The following is a 9,049-nucleotide window of genomic DNA, read 5'->3' on the forward strand; positions in this document are numbered from 1 at the left end:
TACTTGTAATCGAGAACTTTACTAGACCTTTACTGTAATAGATTTTACCTTACTATTCAACTATATTATTCGAGACGATTCAAGAAGGTTCGCTATTATTTTCTGGTTGCAACCAAGTCGGCTGTTTGATTTCTGCAAGTTGAAGTTCTATTCTTTGAAAGTTCGGTGTTCTTAGTTCGCTATGTTTAAATCTCTGTTCTCCTGAAAATAGTGGATCGATTAATAAACAACGGAGCCTCGTAGAATTCAATCTTATAGTCAAGTATTAGCTGTCAAGCCAGTTAGTAAATAGACAGTGGAGACCATCGTGTCCTGATCATTCCTTGCCAGCTCCAATCTCGTTCTGCCCAGGAATGTCGCCGTCAGCACGGACGGCAGCATATAAGCGCGCACTAACCGACGCGTCCGCTACAGCATCAAATACTGACCTCTGTTTGATGTCACCGGATAATAGAGAAGCGTGTTTAGAGTGTGCCAAAGATGGGTCTTTTTCCTCAGCATTAACCATTCAAGCTGCCGCATCTGTTTTACGCCAAGACGTAATTTCTACTTATCTTCCTGTTAACGATCTTTTGGATAAATGTCACAAAATATTAGATACCATATTTTGTAGCCGAAACAAGTGTTTCAAAAACAAAAAACATTTGTTTCGGCTACAAAGCAAGTACATCGTTTCAAAAGAAATATTTCTTGACAGTATGGAGAGTGAAACGTCAATAATTTTGTGAAGTTATGTTATAGGTTTTGTTTATGCATTGAGTAATTTTTCCAGTTTTGCTGTTCTTATATAACTGTTGGTTGTTTCTTTATCTCTGAAAAATCTTGTTTTCTTTAAAGGAAGTGGCTATTTTTCCACACTTAATGCCATGGTTACAACTAGGTGTTGCCAGAGTTAGGATTAAAGTTAGGAAGGGTTAAGTTAAGGGATAGAATTATGAATGAGAGGACTCTTTCCCCAGAACAAAAAAAATTCCAAAATGCAAGTTTTTATTTTCAACAACTTTAAAATTTTTTCAAATTTGGGCAGAATTCATTATCTGGCAACATTATTAAGGCATCATAACACTATACAGCGCACGTGCACTTTGCTGGATTAGCAGTGCATTAGTCTGCTTGGTGGATGCGTTTATAAATATTTTGTTTTTACAGTTTTTAGACAATATTCTACTTTGAAATCTAGTATTTTGATAAAGAAGTCGTTACTTATCTTGTTACTGAAACAAACAAATTTGCTAATCAATTTCATGACGAAAATACAGAAATTCTCTCATCACAATCACGGGTACATAGCTGGTATGACACTAGTGCAAGTGAAATGAAAGTGTTCATTGGTCTGCTTATTCTGCAGGGCATTGATTCTAAAGTGGCAAATTCGATGTATTTTTCTACTCGTGAAAGTGTTGCTTCTCCTTTTTTTCACAAAGCAAAGTGATGAGTGGGAGAAGATTTGACTTGCTGCATAAATTTTTACCTTTGGCTGATAATGATACCATAACAGATGGGCCAGGAAGAAAGACAGCGAAGATAAAACCATTTATTGACCTCATTTTGAAAAAGTTCAAGGAAAATTACGTTCCAAATCAGAATATTTCTATTGATGAATCTTTGTTAGGATGGAAAGGGAATTTGTCTTGGGTTCAGTATATACCAACAAAACGTAAAAGGTTTGGTATGAAGTTTTTTGAACTTTGTGAAAGTTCAACAGGTTATATTTGGAATTTCTTCATTTATGCAGGAAGTGACACCAGTTATTTAGAAAGATATATGGATTTGCAAGTGACTTCTCGGATTGTGTTTTGTCTAATGGACCCTCTGTTGGGAAAGGGGTATTGCCTTTACACTGATAACTTTTACACAAGTCCGACATTGGCAGATCAACTTGTTGACTGTGAGACAGATATTGTTGGCACTGTGAGAATAACAAGAAAAGACATGCCATCAAAAGTAAAAGAAGCAAAACTGAAAAAGGGTGAGACAATAGCAGCATACCGAAAAAAGTCAATGGTACTGAAGTGGAAAGACAAAAAGGATGTGTGCGTTCTGAGTACATTGCATGATAACTCTATGGAAAAGGTAAAGTCTAGGCGTGGAAAGGAAATGTATAAGCCAAAAGCAGTGGTAAATTACAACTCAAACATAGGTGGTGTTGATTTGTCTGATAATCTCATGGTTCATTTTTCGACGGCAAAAAACAGGCAGAAAAAGTACTACATGAAGGTATTCCGGCATATGTTGGACATGACTCTTCTGAACTCGTATGTTACATACAAAGCTCTTGGTGGAAAAGTAACACGACGTGAGTATATTTTGACGCTAAGTGAAAACCTCATATCTCAATATGCCCCTGAAAGGCCTGCCGCTACACGAAGGCCACCCCAATTGTCAATGAAACCATTGCGGCTAATTGGCAGACACTTTCCAGAATATTGTCCCCCCACTGAAAAAAAAGCAAGACCAGTCAGAGTTTGTGCTCAGTGTCGAAAGAACAAAAAAAGAAAGGAAAGCTCGTATTGGTGTAAAGACTGTGAAGTTGGCTTGTGCGCTGCTCCCTGCTTCAGAGATTGGCACACCAAACAATGAATTCTGTGTTTCAACAAACTTTTGCATACGGCTTCAACGGCCTATAGGCTATTTTGGTATTTCAACACTTCATTTTATGTAAAAAAGTGTGCTGAAAACTAATAAACTGAAATAATGTTCAAAGCTTTTTCTGCATTTGTTATTGTTCTAACATGAAACAATAAAAATCAATCATTTGCAGGGAAAAATATTTTAGAAGACGCTCAGCCCTTCCTTGACCTAGACCCTGTCGATTATTATGGTCAGGTCTCTCCTGATGAATTGGACTGGTTATCAGCGTTTGATCCAGATTATGACCTGGACACTGGATATTTTGAATTGCGAGTGCGTGGAAATCTTCGATATTTGTTTCACCCTTCTTTAGGATGGGTTTTACTACCACGTCTAACCGTTGATGCATTACCACTCGGGTCCGAATCACTGTTATACCAATATAGCAGTTTACATGGGACTGCCTATTCACCTTAATCCATTTTTTCTTGTGTCGCATTGTATCGTTTTCACAATGTCTGCTTCGTTTGTTTAATATCTGCTTTTTATTGAGTTGTAATAAATACGTCTTTGCATGCATTTCATAGCAGTTTACATGGGACTGTTTATTCATCTTAATCCATTTGTTTTGTGTCGCATTGCATCGTTTTCACATTGTCTGCTCGTTGGTTTAATATCAGCGTATCTCTGCTGCATATCTTTTCAACTTTGGTTATGAGCCCTCGGGCGTTTGTTGCTGCTGCTCGTGTAATATGTCTCATTTCGGTGTCGTCATGTCATTGTGACGTCAATCACTAATCAGATTCGGATTGGTGTTTGCTTTACACTATGAAGCCCGCACAACAAGGCAGCTGACGTCATCGCATGATGTCGTTATTCCCGTTTCGTCATCGAATGATGTCATCGATCCAGCAACGTCATACGTGATGTCATAGTGACGTCAAGCACCAATCCGGAGGATTAAGCTCACTCTTATACTACTGCGACCACTTTGGCCCTGGGCGCCCAACAGAGCTCAGCGTTGAGATAGAAGAGTACCTGGTATCTGCACTGGAATATCTTGGAGATACAGGTAAATGTAATTTTGGAAAAAATCATTATAGCAGATTATACGAGTTAGAAAGGTAATAAAGATTGCTATTGGTAAAATTTTTATTGACTGATTGTTCAAAATGTATTGTCAAACTGAGAAATCCACATAGGCTACTTGAGATGCTTTGAACGAACGCTGGGCCCAATAGCCATCACTAGGCCTATAGCACACTGTTCTATATTAAGTAATTTTTTATTTTTTTAGGTTGGCCACTAGAACCAAACCAGGTGTGCTCGGTGGTGAAGACGTACCTTGATGAGTCAGGACAACCAAACCGATTTCCAAACAATAAGCTTGGGGTGGACTGGCTTACTGGTTTTCGCCAACGATGGAAACATTGTTTAAGTGCCAGAAGACCAGAATATGTAACAATCGCCCATGCAAAGGGCCTCAGTCAAGAGGTCCTTGACGGCTTTTTTGAAACTTTAGATTGTCTTGTAGACAGTCTGGGAATAAAAGATATGCCCAATCGAACTTGGATGAGACTAGACTCGCGCTTGACCCCAAAGCTAGGAAATGTTTTTTCCACCGTGGGACGAAAACAGCCCAATATCCTGTGCCTTCCGAAGGCAAAACAATGTACACTGTTCTGTTTTGTGGAAATGCTTCTGGAGAATATTTGCCTCCATACGTCGTTTATAAAGGTGTGGGACACCATATCATGAATTCATGGATGGTAGGGGGACCAGAAGGCACAGCATATAATGTAACTAAGTCTGGCTGGATGGAGGACTTTGTATTCGAGGCGTGATTCGAAAATGTATTATTGACATTTCTGAGCAAGAAAGCCAAGCCCATTATTGTTTTTTTGATGGGCATGGGTCCCGTATGACGTAGCAAACTGCCTCAAAGGCTAGTAAAGAGGGAGTGTACATTGTGTGGTTGCCTCCACACACTTTCAGTGCTTTGCAACCATTGGATGTATCATGCTATGGGCCCGCAAAAAGGGAGTGGTATAAGATTTTAAGTACCTTTTATAGCGAAGCCAAATATAAAACCGTGACAAAGCCGGCTTTCCCTCGACTTTTAAGGGTTTTGTACGAAAAGGCGTTTGTAGCCAAGCCAGAGAATATCATCAGTGGATTTCGAAAGGCTGGCTTATATCCTGTAAATAAGTCAGCCATACCCGAGGGTAAAATTTTGCCTTTTACCATGGTCATTAGGCCTCCGCCAATCAGTCAACCATCTCCTCAACAGCCAATGGCAATCAGCTTATCTCCTCATCAGGCCATGAGAAATGCCATTGTCAATGCGGTTTGTTCCCGTATGTCAGAGAGTAAGAAGGAAGCATTGTTAAATGCCAATTGCAAACGAACACGCGTTTAGAAAGATATAGTGAAGTGATGACATTGGACAAACAAGAGAAGAGGGCTGCAAAGAAGAGAGAAAAAGTCAAGAAGGTTTGCCGAAAGCTAGGCCTGATAGATCAGACCATCTGTCACTTTTGTTTCCAAAAAGAACCGCCAACTCAAGAAGAGTCTTCCGACGATGAAGAAGAAATTGACTGGGTTGGATGCGACAAATGTGACAGGTGGTACCCGTCAACTGGGGTGACTTTGATCTGGATGGGGTGACTTTGATCAGACACTGTTTTAGCTTTTTAATTGCCAATTTAAGTAACTGGACCTCGCTCAAATTCCAACGATATGGTCTGAAGTACTTTAGTATGAATCATAACTTGACTCAGCAGTGTTGCCAACAAACATTTTCATCAGAGTTTCCAAGAGGCCAAAAAATTGGGCGCAGGAAACATTTTTGAATTAATAATTAGCATTGGGCAATTCACTCACTTTTTGGGCCATGAACTGAACATTTGTGTTACGAATGCAAATTTCCATCCGTCCAAATTTTTTTATTGATACCGTAATAGATCAATTATATTCGGTAAATATCGACAGACCATGTGCTTTTAGTTGCACCCAATGACTCACCCGGTTACGCTGCTAGAGCAAGGTTAGCCAGTAGGCTAACTTGAGCGATTCTAATAATAAAGCATTTCTTTTGCCGGTTTGGCCCTGTTAATAACAGCCAGTTTTTCTTGTTAGTAGGGGGGTATGTTAAAATTAAAAAAATCTCAGTACCCCCCAAAATTGTGCCACTGGGTGTAAAAAAATATATTATGAAAAAAATTTTGGGTAGCCCCTCCGGGAACTCCCTGCTACCGGGGGGTCTAACAAGCAATTTCCAAAATGCATGGAATTTGACACCTAACTTTTGAACCGGTGGTCATAGAAAGCTCGGACCAGTCTCAAAAGTTTTGTCTTGAAAAGTTAAGATAGGAATGTAACAGTTTCAGAAGTGTCAGGTATATAGTTTGGCCCGTACAGACCCAGTTTGGCCCAAAATGACCCATTTAGCCTACCGCGATAGTACAAAATCGAAAATTTGGCAATAATTGGCCTTAATGAGTTGGAAATGGGCCAAAAAATTTTGATTAATAAGCTATGATAGGGTTGCAATATATTTGCATGAGTCATATATGCCCGACTTGACTATGCTTCAGGCACATCATTTCCTGCAAACATCAGAGTGTGTTACTTCTTTTTCATCAATTGATATGTTCAAATCGACATTGCCTAAACCAACAATTCTCAGCTCGATCGATGTTTGCTTGCAAGAACACTGTAACGAAGTTAAGAGCTTGCTTGCTCTATTCCTTCAATCTTTTGCAAAAGGCTTGGCAACTCAAAAAGGGTCTCTGTTTGGTTTTGGTCCTGCTGCAAATGAGGACACAGGATCGCTGTTGAAAATTGGATCGGCAAGTGATGATGTTCTACAGAAACTGGATAATCTGCCAGTCCACAATCTGGGTGAAGAACGTAGTGTCGGATTAGCGAACTACAAGATAAATATTTATGGTAAAAGAAATCTTGATACAGTCTCCAGAAGCGTAGTTTTCAATAAAAGCACGGATTTACTTGAAAATATTCAGCAGATTGACAAAAAGAAATGGGAAAAACCAGTACAGAAATAAGACAGCAAAGAAATTAGACTGCAATGGAATGAAAAGATGAAAGCTTATGAAGAAAAAGGTTACTCTAAAAAAGAAGCTCTTAATATCAGAGCAAAGTAAACTTGCTGATTTAGAATTCCTGAAGGCGCAAAATCCACCAGGGCCTTTTACCACTTCTGAGAAAGTGAGTGCTTACCTTCAAAGTGATGCTGTAACAGATCACATATAGGTAAACCGACAAATGCGTGTAACAGCTAAAACACCATCAAATGCGCGGAGGCGTAAATTATAATAAACAAACAAAAAATTTGTAGGTTTCAACTGGTTAATTTTGTAGCACTAGCACCATTCTTGCAATGATAGAAAATGTAACATCTTACCTTTTTGTTTTCGTAGAAAAATTTCTCTTCAAATCTAACTAAATCTAACTTTTTAATTTTAGCCCAATAACAAGTTTGCCGTTAGGAAAATTAACTTTGCCACTGCTGGCTCATCAGAAATCCTATTAACGCCATTTTTTCTTGATTTGCAGCGAAGAGCAGATACTGTCGTCATATCAAAAGAAACAAACCAAATCTCTTCTATTTTTCTCATTTTGGACGAACCACGCTATCAAAGATTCAATTACGTCACCTGATCATTTGAGCGCACGTGTGCTAGGGTTGCCAGATTGGACTTTTTAATGCCAGAATTCCACAGATTTTTTTTTTCTAGAAAGATTCAATTACGTCACCTGTTCGTTTGAGCACACGTGTGCTAGGGTTGCCAGATTAGACTTTTTAATGCCAGATTCCACAGATTTTTTTTTTAGATTCTGTTGGCTTTAGAAATTATACATTTGGCCTTTTTCTAGATTGAGAGTTGAAGTTATTGAATGCGAGTTGATGAAAGTTTGTGCTACTATATATAAGTTGTGATCGAAATTACAGTTATATCATATAAGACAATTTATGCAAAAAAATAAAATAAGGCCACAGAAGTAAAACAGTTTTAATGATAATAAATACGATACAAAAATATCTGGCAGCACTACTTTTTTTTATAAGACGAGGAAGGTCTAATTAATACCGTAGCCTAATTAAAACCCCTAACCCTAAAAACCCCAACCCCCCAAAAAACCCAAACCCCCAAAAAACCCCAAACCCCCAAACAACCCCAAACCTCCAAAAAACCCCAAACCCCCAAAAAACCCAAACCCCCAAAAAAACCCATCCCCAAACCCAAAAAACCCCATCCCCAAAAAACCCCAAACCTCCAAAAAACCCCAAACCCCCCAAAAAACCCAAACCCCCCAAAAAAACCATCCCCCAAACCCCATCCCCAAAAAACCCCAACCCCAAAAAAAACCATTCCCCAACCCCCAAAAAAACCCCATCCCCCGAACCCCTATCCCTTAACCCTATAACAGCAATGATAATTAGGCTACGGTACCCAATAATTTAAAAAAAAATCACCGAATAGGGCTCTCACCGAATAGGGAACTCACCGAATCGGACTCACCGAATCGGGCCATTCTGGCCCGAAATACCCTAAGACCGGCACTGCTGGGGTCACAGGAAGAGAGTTCCGACGTCCCTAAGCCCTGTGAGCCGTTATTCATTCATTCGATTGTGCAATAGGTGATGTAAACCTATTTATTTAAGTGGTTTCCGCGCAATGAAATTTCACGTGCGCAATTCTGTAATAGGCGTCACGCATTAATATTTTTAAGTGCAAATGAGGGTAGTGTGTCTTTAATTACCTGCTTAAAAACGTGAACTGGAAATGACGTAATTTTTTGGGAATACATACCCAAGATGTTAGGCTAGCTACAGGATAAAAATTAACTGAAATGTGCAAGAACTATTTAAGCTACAATAAAGTTTCTTCAAAACCTCCGCGCATTTGTCGGTTTACCTATAAAGAACAAAAGATTTTGCACTGAAGTTCGCTATGCAAAGAAGACATGCCTCTCCCTAAAATCAAGTGCTTCAATATTCCGACTGAAACGAGACTATAAAAATTCCAGATTTGAAAACTATGCCAACAACCTTATCAGCTAGTTAGATAATTAATTCACGTTCATGTGCAACTACAACAATGTCAGACCTCCAAAGTGTGTTTTCTGCTATGCATTTGCTTACAGAGGCAAATTCAAGCTCCACATCAAATGACCAGGAATCTGATTTTGCAGCACCAGCCTATCAAGTTGGTGAGTTCATAGCTGCCATCTGGATTGAAGGAAGCTAATAACACCGGTACCTTGCTAACATTGTTGAAGTTGTGAATGATGATGCCTTACTACTTACATACTTCAAGAAGGTTGGCAACAGTAGAGATGGAGAAATATGGATTTTCTTGAAAATCCTGAACTTCTTGTTACTGTGTCATATGTCAGATCTGCCCGAATCAAATGCTGTGTTTCAAATGAAACAATTCAACTATTGAATGAA

Source organism: Aplidium turbinatum, chromosome 1, assembly GCF_918807975.1.
Source record: "Aplidium turbinatum chromosome 1, kaAplTurb1.1, whole genome shotgun sequence".
Taxonomy (NCBI): Eukaryota; Metazoa; Chordata; class Ascidiacea; order Aplousobranchia; family Polyclinidae; genus Aplidium; species Aplidium turbinatum.